The 20,582-nt window shown below is 41.8% G+C and overlaps 1 long non-coding RNA gene across 1 annotated transcript in view; it reads left to right on the top strand.

The window, feature by feature from the left end:
- LOC112824672 (uncharacterized) overlaps window positions 1-20,582 on the top strand; it is a 45,367-nt gene that overhangs the window by 1,919 nt on the left and 22,866 nt on the right. Inside the window, exons 2-4 of the long non-coding RNA XR_003208487.2 lie at window positions 8,381-8,602; window positions 8,889-8,963; window positions 15,460-15,825. This is a non-coding gene — a long non-coding RNA (uncharacterized lncRNA). The remainder of the gene's footprint in view (window positions 1-8,380; window positions 8,603-8,888; window positions 8,964-15,459; window positions 15,826-20,582) is intronic.

The following is a 20,582-nucleotide window of genomic DNA, read 5'->3' as shown; positions in this document are numbered from 1 at the left end:
GCTTGGTGACAAAGGTAATAGCAAGAAGAATACTTAAGGTAATAACAGTCAATGAGGAAAGAGCACAGAGGAGCAGTGTGTCTCAGAATGCCCAGGGGAGGAAAATCACTGCAGAGCACAATAGGAGAGAATGGAGGGAGGGCAAGCCAGCTGGCAATTATTTTTGAAACCTCGTGGAAGACTATTAGGTTCCTAGGAATTTGAAAAGGGAAAGATACCAAATTTTTATTTTGACATGGTGATGAAAATTCATTAAAGTAAGTCACGGAGAATCTGTGGATTTGGTGGGCTTCCTTGGTACCAAAGGTAAACTCTTGGTAAAACGAACAAAAGGGCTAAATGATAAGTGCCCAGCTAACTTGCCCATTGGCTCACATGTGGGTCTCTAAGGACCGGGGGTCAGATGTGTATCTGTTTCCATCCCCGTCCCCCGCTGGGTAAAAGCTCACTGTTTGTTACTCTGAAGTTGACTACAAATCCATCTGTGATTGATGTAAGCCCTGCTCACCAGTATGAACAGCGTGTGTTCTTTGCACACACAGAAGGACTGCACCTCCTCATCCTTGTGCGGATGGGCATGAACTTGTCTGGATGGAAGCATTCCAGGGCTAAAGTGTGGTTTTTCCATGTTCTTTCTTCCCCTGGGTTTTAAAATATAGTGTATTAACAGAAAATTTGAGGTATACTGAGGCCAACCAATAAGGAAATGATCACCATTGCAAAGACAATTTACTATTCCCGGTCTCCAGGAGAAAGAGGCAAACACTGTGCCTTGCAGGGGTCACACAGGAAGTCCCAGGGTGCATCACAAGGCAGAGGGAAAGGAAGGAACTATGGACAAGGGCTTTTTTTGTAGTTTCTACAGGAAGGAATGAAGAGACAGGGCAGGCAGGCCTAGGGTTGGCTAGTCTGAATTGTTTCAGCAGATCCTAGCACATAGGAGCTGTCCCTAGTTGTCTGGTTCCTGGCCCTGGAGTGATTAGGGCAGGTGGACAGTGGTCCTGGGTATGAGAGCCCAATGGAAGAGGTGGTTGTGGTGTTGTTTGGTTGGTTTTTAATTGAGAGTATGCCCTTGGGAGAAGGACCCTTCCCGGGGAGAAGGTGACAATAGAGACAGGAGGAAGCAAGGTGACTCAGTCATATCACTGGGTTGCCCAGAGCAAGGCATGTCCAGCATATGCATGTAAGGCAGTTGTTAAAACATCAAGTTCCCAGAAGCTAGAAACATGGTCAGTATGCCCTGCCTCAGTGACCATGGCTGCACGATCCCAAACAATCAAAGCAGCTTGGAGTGCTGCTACTAGCGACTATGCCCATCACGTGATTTTGCGTGAGTGAGAAATAAACTTCTGTAGTTACGAAGCCACTGAGATTTGGGAGTGATTTCTACCACAGCATAACCTCTATTAACCTGACTAATGTACCACCACGCCACTTGTGGTGGGAATTCAGCGAGGTAATGCAAGTAAAACACTTTCCGACATAGTCTCAGCAGTGTTATGTATTATTATCATCCTTTGCTAATACTCTTCTTCTGCTTAGTCTGCTCTCTTACTTGTTTTCATCCTTTGCTAATATTTCTTCTTCTGCTTAGTCTGCTCTCTTACTTAGTCTCCTGTCTTACTGGATAAATTAATATCTATCTCAAATAAGATCAGCTGACTTGCAGCATGTAGCTATGTGCTTTACATTCCTGGTCATATTTATCCTCAGAATAAAAGAGGAAGGTAGTTATTACTATAATAACTAATAATAACAACAATAATGATTATGTTATTGTTGTTATTTTTACATTTTAAAGATGAGGAAACTGAAGATCAGAGAAGACATGTAACTTGCCCATGGTCACACAGCGAGTAAGTGGCTGACATAGGTTTTGTTCCTGTCTGCCAGATTCCAATGCCTGGTCCTAACCATCGTATTATACCACATCACACTTCCAGGATACCTTACAGATTGGAGAGATTCAAAACAGTGAGATAGCTAGCTGAAAATTCTGTAAAAATAAAGAACTTTTTGGTACAGAAATAGCCCTCCATCAGCTTCACTGTCCAGCTTCCATTTAAAGGTTCCCTGGAGGCAGTCTACTCTCTAGTCCCCCCCTTGGGAGAAATCGAACATTGACCCTGAGGCTGGGACAAGATTGTAAAGTTATCCTCCCCAACCCACCGCCATGTTTCAGTATGGCTGCTTCAACTTCCTTCCCATTCTGCGTTCTCCCTCCCACCCGCCTTCAGTCCCTCCCCTGCATACTGCTGATGACTACTTCCTTCTGCCATTCCTGCCTCTGCTAGAGAGGAGGGAAGGTCAACAACCACTGGCTCAATCTCCCTGAAAGCTAGTGGTGGCCATGAGAAACAGTGCTGGACCGTGAGCCACAAATGGGGTCTTCTGGGAAAGATGTTTCACTTCCTGGTGAAAGAGACAAGCACAAGAGGAGACATTTCTGATACCACCATTTTCCCCAGGTCCCTGCCTTGAAAACAGATGTGATACTCGAAACCTCAGAAGTCATCTTACTACTATGAGCAGCAAGGATAAAAAGCTAAGGCTTGTCAGTGACACACTGCACCACCCCAAAGAGCCTGAGTTCTGATGTTATCACTGAGCGGCTATGCTAAAAATAGCGGCCACTGGCCCCCTGGCTTCTCATTATGTAAGAACAAACCTCTTTTTGTTAAAGCTACTGTTGGTTGGGTTTTTCTGTTATTGGCAGCTAAGTGTGTTCCTAAATTATATACCGTATCATCATAAATCTTCATATACATCATAAAATACCATACTTGGAATTTATCCTCATTTGCATATCTAGTTCCCAATTTTGGAGAATTTAGATTATACCACTTTAACTACTTTAAATAATCCCATGTTGAACATCTTTGTATATAAAGTCTTTTCCATATTTATGATTACTTTCTTTACTCAGGATAGAACTTCCTGGAGTAACTTCAGGCTCTTGACACATATTAACAAAAAGCTTTACAAAAAGTTTGCACCAATGCTCAACATTTTACCTCTTGTAAAACACCATATTATATGGGCTCTATACTTGCTTCACAATAAAGGAACTGGACAATCTAAGCAAATCAGAATGAAACTCTACATTCTAAATTTTGTGCATTTTCTTCTTAGAAAAAACCTGCCTTGATGTGTGTTTCAACTTGTTTGAAAAGTATAAAAAAACTTTCTATGAAATGAAGCATTAATATTATATAATGGTTGTCTATGAATGGGTCTTTCTTATATTTACCAAGGTGGATGCCCTGGTGAGGGGTTGCAGGTGCATTAATTTGAACAAAAAACTAGAATGGAATCTCCCAGTTTTTGTATGGGATCAGACGCTGGCACGCTATTTGAAGCACACAAGTAGGGAATGGGTGAAATGGGTAGGGTTGGGAGACATGAGCCTGGTGCATGTACCTTCAAGGCTTCTTCCCATGTATTATCTCACATTAGTGTTTAAATGACCTCATTATTGATTCCATTGTACAGATAAAGAAATGGTAACTTGGCAATTTAAATGCCTTGCCAAGCTCCCAGAAAGAGTGGCACTGCTGGGATCTAGCATAGGTCTGTCTGATTCTCACATTTCTGCACTTCCTACTCTTCCTCATCTCTAAAAATGAGGAAAACAGTGCGTGGAGAGGCGGCATGGCTTGTCCCGTGCAGAGATTGTTCTAGAACCCAGTACCCCATGCACTTTACATTCCATGCTTTGACCTCTCAAGGGAAGCAGTGAAAATGTAGTGAATGAGATTTAGTAAAGGCACAGCCATTACTGGTATTTTGATTTTCCAAGTGACATCGATGCTGTTGGATTGTAGCAGTTAGGTCACAAGTCCTTTACCCCGTTTGGGAGATAAAGTTAACCCGATGAAACATCATTAATGATGATGCAGGATTTTCTCAAGGAAAAGATATCTGAGGGAGACAGTACTGTGAGCCCTCATGGTTAAAGTGCTGTCTCATGTCCAGCAGATCTGGACTCAAGTCCTAGCTTCACCCTGTGTTAGCCAGAGGACCCTGGACAAATTACTCAAATCTCTCTGTGTCTCAATTTTTCCATCTTAAAAATGGACATAAATGGGCACCTGGGTGGCTCAGTCAGTTGAACATCTGCCTTTGGCTCAGGTCATAATCTCACCTGGGATCAAGTCCTGCATCGGGCTCCCTTCTCAGTGGGGAGCCAGCTTCTCCCTCTGCTCATGTGCTCTCTCTCTCTCTCTCAAATAAATAAATAAAATATTTTAAAAAATGGACATAAATAATGGCATAACACATCAGGTTTTTGTGAGGGTTAAATGAGACAAAAAAATACAACCACCAGCCTGTACATAGTAAGGGCTCACTAAATCAGACAAATCCTAGATTGCGATGATTTTGTAACTGGATCCATTCCTTTCTTTATTTTCTTAGTGAGCTTTATCCCTGCGCTGAATGTGTCTTTCCCTTCTCTGGTCACCATCTGGCTGAATGCCTTAAATCTAGGGTCTGCTCAACAGACTGAATGGAACTTAGATGTGCTAATTCCAAACGCTATATTTGGAGAAGGGTATTTCACGCAGAAGTTTTAAAGTAGATCAGTACAGTGGACTTCTAGTTTGTCAGCCTCCCTTGCAGTGGGTTGCGGTCATTTCTATCTTAGAGATACAATGCAAGGTTTCAGTAGAGACTTGTTGCTCATTACCCTTTCTTCAGATTCAATTAAAATATCTTCAGGGGTTTCTAACTGCCTGAACCCACTTAAGGTTCTTCTTTGTACATTCAGTCACCAAATATTTATGTGACTACTTCTGGCACATGAATTGTGTGTAAAAGTGACATGTGTGCTTTTGGATCAGCATAGTTAGGAGCCAGCTAGGGGCCCCTTCCCTTGCTGAGATGAAGCCACATCTTCAGGTCATATAGCTATAAGATGCACATGACCTGTCCAGGCCACAGTGGGCTTTATGTGAGTAAAAATAAATATTCATTATGTTAAGTCATTGAGAATTTGGGGTTGATGTGTTACCAACCAAAGATTAGGCAAGTGGTTCTCAAAGTGTGGTTCAGGAGCCCCTAGGTATTCCCTAAGGCCCTTTCAGAGGGTTTGACAGGTTAAAACAATTTTCATAATAATATTAAGATACTGTTTGTCTTTTTCACTTTCACTCTTTCGTGATCGTAGAGCAGAGCTTCCTACATGCTATGTGTGATGATGTCATTGCTCTGATGTCTAATAAAGTGGGTCTTTGCATATTTTTGCGTTAAAAAATGTCTCTGTTTTAATTTCTCATAGGGCAAATATTAGTAGATATTACCCACATAAACAAAATCTCTTTGGGAGTCCTTAATGATCTTTAAGAATGTAAAGGGGTCGTGAGACCAAAAAGTTCGAGAACCACTGGGTTGGTCTACTTTGCCTAATACAAAAATTATATGGGCAATTTGGAGTGGGATGTGGTAATCCCTATCTTTTTTGTTCTTAAATTTAATTTTCAAATCAATTTTCTTTATGAAGGAAATACAGACTAAAAAATGAATGCACTTTTAATTCAATAAAGTACTTGATAAAATAGTTTTTTTTCCAGGGGACTGAAAAAGGTTGGGAGTTGATAGGATAGTCAGAGATGGGTGCACAGTGTGAAAGCTTGGATCATAGAAAAATTAATGAAACATAGCAGAAGGAATCGTATAGCAGGCACATTTTATTGCTGAGCATGTTAGTCAAATGTTGGTTGATAATTTCTACCCATAACATTAGCAAGAATTTTAGTGAATAGAGTATGAAAAAATTGGCAAGTAAGTTAAAGAGGCTGGCTGTGCTCTAATTAATTATTAAATCAAAGGAACTAAGATTTTATAAATACCTACTATCTGCTAGATCTTTTATACACATTAATAATTATTATTAATCCTTATAACCCATAAAAAAGAAATTTGATTATAACCTCCATTTTATAGATGAAATCAACACTATTAGAATCGGAAATTTAACTTTGGGGGATGTCTGGGTGGCTCAGTTGGTTAAGCATCTGCCTTCGGCTCAGGTCATGGTCCCAGGGTCCTGGAATTGAGTCCTACATCAGTCTCCCTACTCAGCAGGAAGCCTGCCGCTCCCCCTGCTTGTGCTCTCTCTCTCCCTCTCTGACAAATTAATAAATAAAATATTAAAAAAAAGAAATTTAACTTTGTTTTTTTTTTACTCCGATGTCCTTACTTTTTACATAACGACAAACTGTCTTGATAAACTTATCAAGTCAGAGAAAACAAATATAATTACCATGGGGTAGGGGAAGAAGTCATGGCTTTTTTCTGACATTTTGTGTTTGAACAGTTTGCCTCTGAAATGCCATTTCTACCCCACAGATACAATGCAAGGTTTCGGCAAAGACTTGTTGCTCATTTCCCTTTCTTCAGACTCAACTCAAACATCTTCAGTGGTTTCTCATTGCCTAAAACTACTTAAGGTTCAGTCACCAAAGAGTTATTGAGTTCCTATTGCATAAGAGGCACTGTCCTGGATGCTGGAGATACAATGGTGAACAAAACCCACAAACATCTCTGCCCTCTTGGAGCTTACATCAAAGAGGGAGGCTGAGGATAAACATGATAAATATATGAAATATATATGATACTTGCAAAAAAGAAAAAGAAATCAAAGAGGATGCCATTCTTGACAGGATGGCCAGGGTAGGCTTCAGTGGGCAGGTGACCTATAAGCAAAAGTCATGAGAAAGCGAGGAGCTGTGGATGTCCAGAGGAAGAGCCTCCAAGGAGGACTGAATGATGACACGAAGGCTGTGAGGGGGTACACCAAGAGTAACAAGGAGACCACATTGGCTGAAGTTGAATGAATGAAAGCTTGCCCAGCCATTAGAGGAATTTGGGGCTCTCCTGTGAGCCAGAGGAGGGCTTTTTCACTATTGCAAATCAAAGAAAGACATGATCTGCCTTGCCTTTTAACAGAATCACTGTGGCTCCTGCACTAAGAATCCCATATGTTTAGGAGGGGAAGGTAGAGGCTGGGATGTCTGTTAGGAGGATGTTGGAACCCAGGTGAGAGATGATGTGGCTCAGTCTAGAGTGTAGCAGAGAAGGTGATGAGGAGTGGTCAAACTCTGGTTGTATTCTGAGAGTAAAGTCAACAGGATTTTCTATTAATTGTCCGTGGGTGTGAGAAAAAGAGGAGTCGAGGATGACCCCAAGATTTTTGGCCTGAGCATCTGGAAGGAAATCAAGTAGAAGGGGAAGGTTGGAGGAGTAGACCTGAGAAAGAACACCAGGCAGTTTTAGGACTCAATATTGTGATGCCTGTTAGACTTCTTGGTACAGATGGTCTATGGGCAATTGGATATGCAAGTGTGGAGTCCAGGACATGCACTGAAGACACAAACCAGGGAGTCATCGGAATAAGAGTGATGCTTAAAGCCACGAGAGTGGGTAAGCTCATAAAAGATATGAGTGGACAGTGGAAGATGTCCAAGGACTGAGCCCTGGGCTCCATTATCTAAATGGGGGCAGGAGATGAAGAGGAAAAAAGAGCTATGGAGTGTGAGATGGAGCAGCCAGTGAGGAAAGAGCTCAATCCATCTTTCTTAGAATTTCATCGTCCCATCTACTTGCCCACAGGTTCCCTGTGATCTGGCTACATGCTGCAAACTGCTCACAGAGGTTCCAGCCTCCATGCCTCATTAACATGATTGCTGTGTGTAGTCCAATGCCAGTCAGCTCTTTCCTGACATGACTCTGTCCTGGACCGTCTTCGAGGACCATTTTAAATGCCTTTCTTATATCACTGAATGTCTCCCTTTTATCTATAGTACCCATTACCACATTTCAAAAACAACTCGTGTAGCAATTCCGTATTCCTCTTATTACAGTCCTTTGCGTACATGTATGTTACTTTTCCAAACTATCACCTTTTTGTAGGTAAGCGCCATGCCTTCCCTGAGACTGAGAAAGATTGAGCAAGATTGCATTTCATTGTACAATCACTGGGTAGGGACGGACAGGAGGAAGATGCAAAGAAGCATTGGAGATTTTATGCTAAATAATATCTTCATTGTTGTTATGTGTTGCTGTGGGAACAAAGAGATTATGCTTCCATAATAATAGAAAATCTAAGTAGCGAGTCATCTGCTTTTGGTATAGGATGGACCTTACTACTGTACTGCCTTTGGATTTAAAAATTCTCCTTATATCAGGTGATCAAAGAGGAATTTTAAACGTCCCCCCGAAGCAGACATAACACTGAAACGTAATAATTCTAATATAACAGGAGATACAATTCAGTTTTCCATCGATAAAACTTCCTTAAAGTAATTCTGGAATGATATCATAAACTGGTGACCTGGGAGCCAAAATTCAAGTTGCAGACATGCATTTGCTTTGTTTGCAGGGTTCTGTGCCCTCCAGGTGATGGCAGGCGCCTCTGCTTCATACCATTTCATCCAGGGCTGCTTTGCACATTGACCTTACCTGCTGTAGCACGGCTGCTTTTCCCAGCTCCACATGGTTATGAATCCCAGCCTAGCACTAACGTGGAGTGCCGCGTGAATGAACGATGCCTTGCCCTTGTGTGATGCAAAAGGCTGTCAGTTTGGCTCCTGAAGGCATTTGAGTAAGTGACCTTTGTTTAAGTTAATAAATAACATATAATTATTTATTTTATTTTTTTTTAAATCGAGTCCTACTATTGCCTGGTAAATAATGTATCTTCATTGTTAGCTGGGCTAGAAAAACCACTGGAAATGAACAAGGAGCTTCTGACCAGATGTAAGTAGACTCAAAACAAATAAATAAAAAAGGACAAATGTAAAACTTAAAAAAAAAGTTTATTCAGGAATGAACATTTTTAGTTTTGATCTTCATTACTGATTGGCTTGATTTTCTTGTTTCCACTATAGGCTCTTTCTTGCCCTGGAGACTCAATGCTTTTATGTCTGAAGGTTCATAAGTCACAAGATATCTGGAATTAGGTGGTAAGTCTTTTTCTTTCTTTAGTGGGAGTCTATAAAACCTCAGCAGCTTGTATTGTAAGGCAATCAAAACTAAATGGAGTCTTGCATAATTGGCTCCCTCTTTCTAATGTTCCCATAAAAACAAAATACTATAGACAACCCCTGAAAACATAGAGACCTTTTTCTTCCTGAGTGTAAATGGAATGAAAATTATGTTGGGAACACTCTCTCTCTCTCTCTATATACACACACACACACACACACACACACACACACACACATATACATACACACACATATACCAAATACCACTTTTGGCTTTGTGCACATACTATAGAGTGATCAGAAATTTGGAGAATAACTGGAGTAATTACTCCTCTTAAAGATGAAATGCCAATGGAAAACTTTTGGATAGCTTGAGCTTTAGAGCACCAAACTGATGATGGATTATTGCTATTGTGTGAACTCCCTTCAAAATATCTCTGAAAATAAAAGGGATGGGAGATAAGACCAGTGAAGCCTCAGAACTTTTATTAAATCACCCATCTTTTCATTTTTATATCTTAAGAAGAGTCAGCTCTTTCGCTGCTAGCACAAAATGACCCATACAATGTGTGCAATGGATTTTCTTATCCTTTTATTATAAGAAATATCTATCCTTGCTTTTCAACTTCTGGGGGCTTTTGGCCCTAGAACTTCTAGAAAACTGGAAAGAAATACCTGAAGGAACAATGGAAGTTGACTTGGCAGATCTGGCCATGGTTTGGGTGAAAGGCTCTGACACTGAGTTCAGGATTCTTATACTGAAGGGAGATATTATTTTTAGAATCAAACATGCTACTTTAGAAGAAATGGAAACACGTAGTGTCTTTCTCCTAAAGTGGTGGCACTTGGATTGGGCCAGGACAGCATTCACAGGAGGGGTCTGGAGAATGCAGCTGGATAGGAAAAATCGTCAGGATACAGCTCCCAGCAGAAGTGAGTTTCCAGAAGCTAGTTGAAGATGAAGATGGAGGGTGTCAGGGTAGGAGATTATTCTAAACGTCGGGAGGCAGCCCAAAGTAAGGCACAGAGTACAGGCCTCGGGAACCCAACGGAAGTTGCTGTTTGGAAGTAAAAATGACAGAGGAAGGTCAGGTGTAACAATGGAGGAAGGAAAATAAGGAGGAGGGGGGCACTGGGGAGGAATTAAAGAGACTTACACCTGGAGGAGAAGGTGAAACAGAATTAAATGACTTGGGAAAATAGCTGACATGTCCTAATGGAACAGCTACTGCTTGATGCATCATGTCTATATTTTCTAGAATTTTCTGCTATTCAGAGAAGGGATCATATAACATAACATGTTGACTTAATTTTTCACACCATTTTGCTTTGTTATTAAGTCAAAATAACTCAGAAGTCTTTACTGTAAGTGGAGTGCCTGGGCCAGGGAGCATTAAGGTTGTCTTCTAAGGTACAAATTCTATATCACAAAGATTAAGAAGATGGAGGCGCCTGGGTGGCTCAGTCGGTTAAGCGTCCAACTCTTGGATTCAGCTCAGGTCGTGAGCTCAGGGTTGTGAAATCAAGCCCCACATTGGGCTCTGCGCTCAGAGGGGAGCCTGTTTGAGGATTCTCTCTCTCTGCCCCTCTCTCCACTCATGCACTCTCTCTGTCTCTAAAATAAATAAATAAATAAATCTTAAAAAAATTAAGAAGAGGATTTTTATGAAAATGACTAGAATGTGAAAATAAACCCAATTAATTTATGGCTTAAATATCTGGAATATATACAAGGGAGAAAAAGATTACTTATAAACTTGCCAAAGATTCAATATTATTGGAATGGAGATGAAGATTTCCTGTATTTTCAAAAGTAATTGTTAATAGCATCTGGGAAAGGCCAAGAAGAGGCTCAAGATAGAACAAGGGAAGAGAAACGTGTGATTTTTAAGTGTAACTGGTACATGCATGATTTGGCCATTAGGAGAGAAATTGATAAAATTAAATCATCAGTCTATAACAGAAATAATAATGCAAGTGGGACTTAATTGACTTAATTTAAAGGGTTCAGATGGATACAGCATAATTGTGGAACACTTTCTGAAATGAATAAATTCACCACAATTTCATACATCAAGTGGAGGAACTTAAAACTAACGAAGATGTGACTTATAAGGCCCCCAAATCACATTAATCCATTTGCTTATTATAATTGGTAGAAATATTCCTTGTCTAAACAGAGAATGGGGCTAGAAGATATAAAGCCTATGGAGCCGATAGGTGGCATTTTAACTGCATCATGTCCATTTGAAAACATAAGACCCCCCTGTATTTACAATGTGTTAAAACAAGTCCGTATTATATCTGCAAAACCCTCAGCATTGGGTAGAATTTTTTCTTCCCTCTCCATTTTAGGAATATTTCTACCAATGGTTTGGATTAAAGAGATAGAATTTAATACTAAAAATTTTAAATGAAAGTTTTACACTTAAGCTGATGAATATTTAATGTCTGGATGCTATTTACACTGATATGTGGAGAGATGGGAGGAAACACTCACTTGATACTTCAGAATACAACAGACAGAGAAGCTTAATGACTATATCGCTATAAAACATTTGAAATTTTCAACATTATTAATTTTTAGGTGAATAAATATTTATTAAAAAAATTAATGCCGGGGCGCCTGGGCGGCTCAGTCGTTAAGCGTCTGCCTTCAGCTCAGGTCATGATCCCAGGGTCCTGGGATCGAGCCCCGCATCGGGCTCCCTGCTCGGCGGGAAGCCTGCTTCTCCCTCTCCCACTCCCCCTGCTCGTGTTCCCTCTCTCGCTGTCTCTCACTCTCTCTGTCAAATAAATAAATAAAATCTTTAAAAAAAGTAATGCCAATAATTACCGGCTTCTCTTCTAAGCAGTTTTTTCCCTTCAATTGTTACTTCTTGCTCCGAAGGGCTGCGAGCTCAATGATACTCACTGGAAACCCCATTAGAGTCAAACATTTTTATCCTCCCCAGTATTTCCAAGACAACTCTGGCCATGTCCAGAGCCCACAGGTCCCCTTAAGTCCTTGCCTTGTTGTGCCACTGCTATCCAAAGCTGGAGGTTATCGAGCCAGTGCTTCTTCCAACCAGTGAGGAAACCACCTTGGAAGGTATGAAAGACTGAGTCAACTTGAATCCTGGAAGAATATCAGAGGAGAAAGGCGAAGACTGGTGAGAAAGAATGAAAAGTGTGGTAATTAGGGAAATTCCTGTCCTGTCCCAGCCCTTTCCACACCGTGTACAGTAGCTCTTTGTGACTCTTGTCCCTAGACCCGGCTCCCCTTCTCTTCCTGGCACTTACCTCCACTGGCCATTATATATGTATCCATCTCCTCCTCCGCAAGACTTGTCTCATTCAGTGCCCTATGTGGATGGCCTAAAGCATTGCCTGGCACTTAGGAAGTGTTCAATAATTTTTTTTTTATATAAATGAATGCGTGAATGAATTAGACAGAGTGGATTGATGGCTTCCATGCTTTTAGGTTAGGGTCTTAAATATCTTGTCAGGGAAAAGATTAAAACCTTGTTTCAAATATACAGAGCATCTGTCCTTGATGACAATGGATGTTAACTAGACTTATTGTGGTGATTATTTCACAATATATAAATAAATTGAATCATTATATTGTACACCTGAAACTAATATAATGCTCTATGTCATTTATGTCTCAATTTTTTAAATGTTAAATTAAAAGAATAAAGTAAAATTTAACAAAAAATACACAGCATCCCTTTTTTTCTGCCTAGCAAAGTATCTCATAGTATTATATACTATTAAATAATAGATGCTCAAACATATTAATGTGCTTGAATGAATTTATTGAAGGTGAAAAAAATTAAAGAAGGAAGAAAAGGTGCTCAGGAGGGATACCAGAAGAAAGGAAAATAAGTATCTGTGTGAAACTGAGGGAAACATGGCTGGGGGAGAAGTGATGAGAGGAGCAAGTGGCAGGGGTTGTAATGCATTGCTCCTCAGCCGAGTCTAGGCTGAGATGGTCCCAGGTAGCAAATATTTGTCACACCTTCAAATCAATTTTTTTTAAAGATTTTATTTATTTGTCAGAGAGAGAGAGACAGAGAGCACAAGCAGAGGGAGAGGGAAAAGCAGGCTTCCTGCAGAGCAGGGACCCTGACATGGGGCTCCATCCTAGGACCCTGGGATCATGACCTGAGCTGAAGGCAGCCGCTTAACCGACTGTGACACCCAGGCGCCCCCAGATCAATTTTTTAAAGTGTGTGTTTTGTATCTATTTGGCAGCCAGGCTGAGGACTCATGGTGGAAGGACCGAGAAAAAGGTGTGTCCTTGGTGGCAGCTTTCAGTTGTCCTCTGCTGCCCAGCTCTGGCCCCAGACTTGCATCCCCATAGAACACGGGCTCTGAGGACCCACCCACCTCTGCAGGCAGCTTACTGAGGCCTCTTGGTCTTCTTACCTCCTCCCTATGTCTCCGTACCGCTCATTCCAAGTAGCTTATCAGAACATCTGCCAACCACATAGTCCATCCATCTCATCATCCCTCCAGTGATGTTTGGGGTCCGCTCTCAGTTGTGTTACCAAGCAGCTGTCTGGTTTCCGTTGATCCTGACGCTTGAACTTAACAATGCCTTTTGTTAAGAGTTGTGTGGAAAATGAGCTAACTGCAAGTATTTAGGGTTAGATTTCAGGAGCATTAGTAAAAACTATTACCGAGTGTGGTTCTATGCTACGTGACATAGAGTTGACACAAAAGGAAGTAATATCTTTAGAACCTAACCATGTAACACTTATTGGGCTTAGCACATGACACACGTTGTTATCTCATGACCGCCTGATGTAGGAAGAGATATCCATGTTATTCAGGAGGCAGCTGAGGTTTAGGGAGGGTAGAGAACTCTCTCAAAGTTATAGTGCTGTTTAGTGAAGGAGCCAAGCCTCAAACTGAGATCCATGCTGTCTCGATGGGAATTTATTCTTAGTGAGAGGAAGGATGGATATAGATGAACATCAAAGAAGTAAGTATATCACTGAGGAATCAGTACAGGCTGGTGCTAGTAGTTACAGAAATGGGGTAAAGAACTATATGACAGGGACATAGCTCTGTCTTGTTTCTGCCAGTAGTTTCCATACCACACCCTGGAATCATTTAAATGTTCTCAAATACTAATACCAATTATGAATCAGGTGTCATTTCTGAACTTGGGATACAGTGGTGAAGAAAGCAGAGCTGCTGAGATTATTCATATAACCTCAGCTTTGCTACCCTGTGGGAAACAGAGCTCTTTATGGGGCCTACCACCTCAACCATACACCCCCTTGGCCTGATGAACACACCCCAATCCACCCCCCTTCCCCTTTCTTCCATCTTCCCTCTGACACCCAGCTAGCTCCTGCCCCTCACCAGGCAGCTACTCACCTTGTGGCCCTGTGGGAGGGGTCTATGCAGGGCCACATAATCAAGTCATGAGATCTAGCTGCCTCTGCCTTGGTGGGCTTCATTAAAATTAAAAGTAAAACTTATATTTTATGACTGCCATGGTTTCTAGATGAATGAATCATATTATATATTAAAACATTTTCTTTGACCTAAAAGTTTATTTTTTCCCCCTATGCTTCTGAAATAAATAAAAACATTGTCCTGGGCCCTTAAAAGTATCATCACAGGCCCTGGGTCCTGTGCGCACTGTGCCTCCCGCGGATTTTGATTGTGGGTCGAAACACCATTTGCTGAAAAGCTATTGCTTACCTATTGCTGACCAGAAAGTCAGACAAAATCAGGCAAAAAAAATATCCTCTTTGGTACATTGTGATCTGACCGTGAGGGACTTTTCTGGGAGTTTAAGACTCTTGCCCTTTTGCTTTGATGCTATCATCATCACTCAGTTGTCACTTGGTAATTGCCTGATTATATTATTTGGTGATAAGTGAAGTTTTTAAGCCAAAAATCCTTCCAAACAGCTGTGATTGGATTTGGTTTTGATACCTTATTTAATTTACCTTTGCGTTTGTAAAATCATAATTAATCTAATTTATTTAATGACCCACCCCCAACACAGGCTGGAGGATATTTTTCAAGGGTGTTTTAATTACACATGAATCGACACCATAATTTTAGAGGAATTCAAGTGAACCAAACCCTCACATAATTCTCACCATTGGTGGATTTTGTAATTTTCCCCCCATAGTGAAAAGGTTCTTAATGAATATAAAATGTTTTTCCAAAAGGTTGAATTCACTTAGTAATTTAGAGATATATCTTTCTCTTTTAAAGTTTTGGAATCTCGTGCCTGACCTTTTCTATTCTGTACCCAGCATAAATATATTTCTTTGGATAAAGTTAATGATGTTATAACTGATCCTGAACAAAAGGTTAAGTTCTTATAAGAACCACAATTGAATTTTTGGCTAATCTGTTAAAAGTGGTTTCATCTGCATTTTTGTTTTTCCTCTAAGTGTAGGCGTCTCTCTTAATTAGCCTTACTTTAGAGCGAATTTGTGTTATTTCTCACTTTTAGGGAGACTACGATGGTGACATTTGGAAGAACCTGAGTAGGGAGGAGTGACGCTTGATTATTTTCGTCTACTTTGCTAACAACTCAGAGTTCTGTAAAGTCTGGATTGCACTATGAAAAGTTTGTGTGCTCAGTGAAATGTTGTCCAATTGGCCAATCTACTTGGTCTTGGGAAATATCCTAGAAGCTTGGCAAGAAAATGTTCTCAAGAGAGCACAAGTGCTGCCAATTTCCAATTGGCCAAGACACATTACAAGGACAACCTTCTCTCCGAGCAACCTGGCATTTCCACTCCAACTGGAACCTGCAACACAAAGATGCACGTGGGAGAAAGACTAAATAAACAAACCTGTCAGATTTCCACTCCAGGTGAGTCTTTCATTCTGGTCTATCTGGTGAATCTTTCATTTTACATCTGGTCAGCTCCACTCTTCTTTTGATCACTGACCATTGCAAATATTAGGGAACAGTGGGCGCCCATGATAGGTTAGTTTTAGAAAGGAGAAATAGCCAGGGCAAATGCAGGAAGAGTGAACAGACCTATTTTTATACATACACAAGGCACTGAACCTGCCTGAACAGTCCAAATAGTTGCTAATAAAATTTTAGATTTGCTATGCGAGGAAACCTGCCTGTCATACTGGCCCTTGCTCAAGTAGCTAGCTCCCAAGCCGCCGGTGCCTGTGTGGGAAATGATGACAGCTGTGCTCTTTGCCTGGCTGCTTCCATTTATGAAAACATGGGGGTAAATGGCAGCCACCCCCGCAGGCCCCTTTACGGGGAATCTGCTTTTGCAGCCACAGCCAAGAGTAAAGGCCCCCAGCAGAACTGAATAACATTCGGGCCCTATCTCAAATTGGTTTACTTGCTTTTTACAAAAAAGACCTTAGGAAACTGGAAAAAAAAAAAAAACCACGATATTTACCTAACTGGAATTTCTAAACAATATCTGTTCTTGCTCATGAAACAACATTCATTTTTTTGTTATTTTAACAAAACCACTTATGATGGTTTAGGTAAGCAAGACAAAAATATCCAATTCTGCCAAGTAAAATTTTCCTCCTGAAGTTTATTTTTGGGTGTGGCTGAGGAGAGATTGGAAGGCTTGGAAGCCCACACATGTCCCTTGGCAAATCTGGCCTCATTCTGCTTTGAAGCACTGTCAATGATGTCACCTCTGAAAACAGAGCCTCGCAGATGAGTTGAGATGGTTCCTTCAGTGGGTTAACTTTTCCTCGACTCTAGAATTCTGGTTTCCTTTATCACCGCTCTCCTCATTCCCTGTGTCTGTCAAAGTGCTTCTGGGGTTGTGGTGGTGCCCTGTGGCTCTATCTGCCTGAGCGTCAGGGCGTGGTCTCTGCCCTGCCATGTGTAGACAGCACAGAAGGGGAGCCCAGGGTGCTCAGGAGCAAGCCCAGCCCCATCCCCCACACTGTCCTCCTGGCCCCTGTTCCTACAACCTGAAAGCCATACTCTGAAAACCTCCTCCACGCTTGCCTCTTCAGTTTCTATTATAGTCACATCATTGTAAATCCCTTGGCCACCATAGAAATTCCAGTCTAGAGGGGCTTCCGCTGCTGAAGGTCTCTATCAGATGACTAGAAGTCGGTGGAGGTTTTGTTTCTCACTCCTGTTTGGTCTCCTGACTCTGCTACCAGAGACGTGACTCCACCCTCCACATGGAATGCCTGGGGCAGAGCTCTCCTCATGCCTTGTGAATGATGAGTAAATGAATGGAAGGAGAATTCCAAGGGACATGTACCTGTCAGCTCTCACGCCTTCGATGAACGCCAGGAGGCCTTCCCTGGTTGTCCCACAGGTTTTCTTTCCAGTGTTTTATCACTCGATTTATCCATTTCCATCAATACCTAATTTTGCACCCTTCCTTGGTGCCAAGCAATGTTACAAAGGCAAGCTACAGTCTGATAATTCAGTGTCTTGGGCACCAGCAATCAGGTTGAAGAGAAGGCAGCTCAGCAGACAATTCTAAAGCAGGTAGAAAGTGCTTTGATAGGGATATCCACAGGGTGTGGTGGGAGTCTGGAAGGATCACCCAACCCTGACTAAAGGGGTAGGGAAGTCTGCCTGGAAGAGATGCCCCTTTAAAATTGAAAAGTTAGTTGGCATTAGTGTAGTAAAGACAGAGGTAGTAGGAGGAAGAGAGAGCTTGGCATTTTGAAGGCATACAGGCCTAAAGCTTAATGAATTAAAAATAAATTCACAACTCCTTCATTATATCCAAATCTAATGTCTGCTATCTTCCTACAGCCCATTTCCCTTTGTTGAATTATCTTTGGAGATGAAGACTCACTGTCCAACATTTCCCACATAGTCATCTTCATATTTCTGTGATCAGTTCTGGGCCCTATATTTTAAGAGAGAGATGGGAATGGTGACCATGCTCAGAAGAAAGAAAACAATGTTGTGAAAGAACTTAAAAGTTGGGTCATAAAGTAAATGCCTGAAGGAGCTGGTGTTGTTTGGCCTAAAGAAATGACAACTCAAAGGGCTCCACGTTTTTTGAAGGATTCTTGTTTAAAAGATGGATTCGTCCAGCTTTGACAACTCCTCAGGGCCACTGTGTTTCTTGTCAAATGTCAATGATTAGCCAAGCTCCAGGTGCAGCCTCAGGACCCCACGAATGTGGTGCTGTTAGCAGTCATTACTCTGCGGGACTCTGGATGAACTTTCTTCATCATTCTGAAGCTGGATGTTGTCAGTGTGCTGCTGAGGGTTCAACAGAGACTAATGGCTAAAAGACGGGGATTCAACTTTAAAAACTGTCACAGGTGGTCAATGATGGAATAGGTTGCTCCTAGAGGTGGCAAGTCTCCTAAGATGAGAAGTTTTCAGAGGCTGGCTTTAGGAAAAATTTCAACTTTCCAATTCTTGTGATGGCTCTACCCCCCACCCCTAGCCCTATTGTAAAAAATGCAAAAGAGACTGTCAAGTGAGAGATCAGGCCAGGGATGAGGGGGGCCTTCTTTGGATCACAAGGGCTTTGGGCTCCACAGGGGAAGATGCTCCAAGGAAGGCTGGACCCCAAGCAAGGTGCTTCTAGCACAGCGTTCATATAGGGCACTTCCGAGCACCCATCTTGCAGAGACTACTTGTGGCTTGGAAATTTGGGATCTTAGGGGCAAACGTGACAAGCTGGACAGTAGTGGCTTCCACTCCATAAGCCTCCCAAATGCCAAAGTGACTCTGAGAGAGGAGAGGAACCTCAGTCATGGTGACAGAGACTTGCATCTGCTCCCATCATTCTAGACAGTGGCTCTCAGGGTGTCCATTTCTCACAACTTGCAAAGGTCTCACTGGGGGAACTGTTTGTCACACAGAGACAGCAGAACTCTATTTTAGCCAAATTTGTGTTTACTTAGATCCGCCCCCACCAGCCAGGTTTTGGGTATTCTGGCCCCAGACCTCACAAATCCAGCGAGTACGTGATGGGTCACATGGCCAACAACTCAGAGTTGACAAGCACCTCCAACCCATGAGGAGGGGCTAGTCCTATTCTGCAGCTTCTGGGATATAACGGGCCTTCACGGTGCTTTAAAAAAAATAGGTTTTCCTGGGGCACCTGGGTGGCTCAGTCTTTAAGCAGCTGCCTTCGGCTCAGGTCATGGTCCCTGGGTCCTGGGATGGAGCCCTATATTGGGCTTCTTGCTCAGTAGGGAGCTTGCTTCTCTTTCTCCCACTCCCCCTGCTTGTGCTCTCTCGCTCTCTGTGTCTCTCCGTCAAATAAATAAATAAAATCTTAAAAAAAATTAAAAAAATAGATTTTCTTATCAGTTTCTTAAGGTTGCTTTGGCAAGCAACTAGGGAGGAGGCTTGTAATATTTCTTACATACTATGCTCAAAATCGCTAATGCAAAATCAATTATCCCACCATCATTTTAGACACTGTGTGAAAAGTACAAGAGTTCTAATGATTCAGAGAATACAATTTGCCCCCATGGAAGTTGTGCTGCTTTATCACTGGCCATTCTCACCCTGTGTTTAACCTTGAATGATTTTCCTTTTCCAACCAGTGTCCCAGTGCCATGATGTCAGCCACCAGGTCTACACTAGTGAATACCCCAGGGCCGGTAAAGTCACTTGTTTGACCAGCTGGCACTTGGCTCATCATCAAACCTAGGCAAAAGTAAGCCTTAGAAAAAGCCCAGGTATTGTCCAGCATTGCAAGATACAAAGACTGTTTCCCATGGCCAGGTGTCTTTCCAGGGCCCTTATCAGACTGCTACTACAGAAAAGTCCTTGGACAATGTCGCGGGATGAGGAAAATGTTCTGGATAAGCACTGAGAATTAAACTTGGTTGCACTTTTTTCCCTAAAGGCAGTTTGGCACTAAATGACTGCTAGTCTTCAGGGCTTTTACAACTGATATTTCTTACAGTAGCTAGCATATTTTGAGGGCTTTCTATGTGTCAGGCTCTATGATACAGAAATTTTTGGGTCATTGTATTAAATCCTTATCACCTGATTAGGCATTAATAATATTTCCCCTGTTATAGAAATGTGACTTAGAGTGCTGAAGAAATTTGCCAGTCATAAAGCCAGTTCATTTTGGAAAGGGTGGGCGAAACGTTAAAAAAGATGTGGTGGGCTCTGGCTTCCAGCATCACCTAATTCAATCCAATTTTGTACCAAGTGCAAGACTACCTATACTTGAATCCTGGATCCCCAGCTCACTTAGACTATTTTGACTCAGCTTCTTTGTTGACCAAATAGATCTAATAATAGCGTCTACAGTAAAGGGGTGCAAAGATTAAGGGGACAATAATAACATTAATTAACATTTATGAATGCTTATCATGTGCCAGGCACAGTTTCTAAGTTCATTGAGTGTATCTGTTTTTTTTTTTATTTTTAAGATTTTATTTATTTATTTGACAGAGAGAGAGAGGGAAAGAGAGAACACAAGCAGGGGGAGCATCAGGCAGAGGGAGAGGGAGAAGCAGGCTCTCCGCTGAGCGGGGAGCCCGATGTGGGACTCCATCCCAGGACCCTGGGATCATGACCTGAGCCGAAGGCAGCTGCTTAACCAAATGAGCCACCCAGGTGCCCCATATCTATCTATCTTTCTTTCTTTCTTTCTTTCTTTCTTTCTTTCTTTCTTTCTTTCT

This window comes from Callorhinus ursinus, unplaced genomic scaffold (assembly GCF_003265705.2).
Source record: "Callorhinus ursinus isolate GAN/ISIS: 27379988/994484 unplaced genomic scaffold, GSC_fseal_2.0 scaffold9, whole genome shotgun sequence".
In the NCBI taxonomy this organism is placed as follows: Eukaryota; Metazoa; Chordata; class Mammalia; order Carnivora; family Otariidae; genus Callorhinus; species Callorhinus ursinus.
This window is presented reverse-complemented; position numbering and strand designations above follow the sequence as displayed.